The following is a 2,500-nucleotide window of genomic DNA, read 5'->3' as shown; positions in this document are numbered from 1 at the left end:
GGCGTTCCGCTGAATTGCACATGAACGAATCGGTATTAAAGAAGCATAACACATTAACAAACCAAAGCGTGAGTGTCAAACCAATAAGGCAGTAAGTTGTTAAACCAAAGCCAGCAGCACACTAAGTTATGAGGAAAGACACTAATCATAATAAAAATCAGAAGGCCTTAACTAAGCTCTTGCTAGGTCAGCACCAAGTTCGTTCTTCCCATAACTCGATACAATATTTGTGCCAGTTGACCTCTTTAAAAAAATCCTATTTGGCTTCAACATTTACAGTATGGGCTACCAGTCTGCATTATATAAAAAAAACTTTAGATATGACTGCAAGAAAAACATGAGCTTTTTGTTCATGGTACCAAACGATCTGAGTCAAATTTTTATAGAATTCCTCCAAAATTGGAATGACAGCCATGGAACCAACATGCATATAATAAAGGCATATTGTACCTAATAATTAAATGGGATGTGTACTTTTTCATGATCATCAAGTGGCCTTGAACCTTATGATTCAATGTACAGAATTCGATACCCACCCTTTCAAAACGCTACCAAGGTATATCATTCGGAGAAGTTAAGAATGCCAGCTTCCCTTTAAAAACTACTAAGGAAAAGCTACATAAATGATACAGATGAATGGCAAATAAGGAGCCATGGCCTTTCACTCCTGGCGTGTAAGGTGAAGTAAGTGATACCAGTTAAGAAAAATTGAACCCATGCGAAAGAGACTTTGGCACGATGTTCACAGGCCACCTTCCTCAACACAAATCATCCTAAATTACTGCTTTATTTCTCGCATGTTGCCGAAACATAAACCACCCGTAATTAAGAGATGCAGCAGCAACAGTAAATTATGGAAGCATGTGTCAGAGCCTGCAGCAAAGAACAGCTGTTGGGAGAAATAGGACACTTTTTCTCGGTATCACTGAAAGTCAGGTCACGACCGAGAGGAGAGGAGGAGAACTGCGGGAAATCTCTTCGGTATTAACACTGTTTTGTGGTTTATATAATTCTCTTGCTTCATTGTTACTCAGATCATGACTGTGCATAGTCAGAATCATAGAATTTCTGAAGTTCTTTATATGAGACGCCTCAAAATTCAGTTGTTATATATATATATATATATATATATATATATATATATATATATATATATATATATATATATATATATATATATATAGTATATATGATGGAAATGAACACATGGGAACGTGTTTCACAGAAATAAAATTCTGACTCTTCACGGGACCGAAATGCCCTGGACTCTCACTGAAAGACCGGGGCTGGTTTCAATGAGTCAGAAATAAAATATATATATATATATATATATATATATATATAATATATATATATATATATATATATATGTATATGTATATATATGTATATATATATATATGTATATATATATATATTTATATATATATATATATATATATATATATATATATATATATATATATATATATATATATATATATATATATATATATATAAAGAAAGCAAATCTTTCGAAAGGTACAACACCAGAAATGAAACGTTTGTCAGAAGAATTCGTTTTCGATAGAGTAAAAAAAAGAAAGTTTACATGTGTAGTTTAAGCTCAGAACGTACAGAGAAAACTTCGATGAGGGGACTTCTGAATGAATAGTTAGACATATTGGTTCAACCTACTTTCTGCAATGACGCACGGACTGATATAAAACACGTATTCTAAAATCACGGTGAAGTCATTTCTTCTGAACTCCTTAAAAATGAAAGAAAATGTCAATGCGCCGAAGTTTCAAGGAGAACGAAGGAAAGAGGGAAAAATACATTTTGATATATGTATATATATATATATATATATATATATATATATATATGCTTACCTTCCTTACTCTATCTTTATATATATATATATATATGATAAAAGTATCAATCATCAACAAAACATAAACAGATGAAAAGGTAGAACGAAATAAAATAAAAATATATATATATATATATATAAAATGCAAACAACTTCAAAAGAAAGTCATACAAAAATCCGCGGTTCAAGTTTTCTCTAAAAAGAGTGTAAACATCCACTGAAAAAGTTGGAAATAACACAGAAGTTGTAAGCGAGAGAGAGAGAGAGAGAGAGAGAGAGAGAGAGAGACTGCGGCAGCGGCTTAGCCATGGTCCTAGTCATTTCAATCCATAAACTGAGATTCAGTCCTTATACGGGCAAGTGAAATAGTATAGTATCGATCTCATTTCGCAGAGTTGTCGTTATCAAGGGAAAGAAGGAGAGAGAGGGGGTTTGGGAGTTTTGAAATTTCTCAGTAACAGATGTTTTTTAATATTATTTTTTATTATGCAATTAACAGTCAACTGAAGGTCAGTGCTTTCAATGGCTTTAATCAGCCTGTTGGTTAATGGACACGCAGTTTCTGAATGTAATCTAACATCATTTACGTTTTCATCTCACTGTGGCTTCACCCAATGTTCACGGGTGCTTGGTTCAGCTGAACTG

The sequence above is a fragment of the Macrobrachium rosenbergii genome, chromosome 17 (genome assembly GCF_040412425.1).
Source record: "Macrobrachium rosenbergii isolate ZJJX-2024 chromosome 17, ASM4041242v1, whole genome shotgun sequence".
Lineage (NCBI taxonomy): Eukaryota > Metazoa > Arthropoda > Malacostraca > Decapoda > Palaemonidae > Macrobrachium > Macrobrachium rosenbergii.
This window is presented reverse-complemented; position numbering follows the sequence as displayed.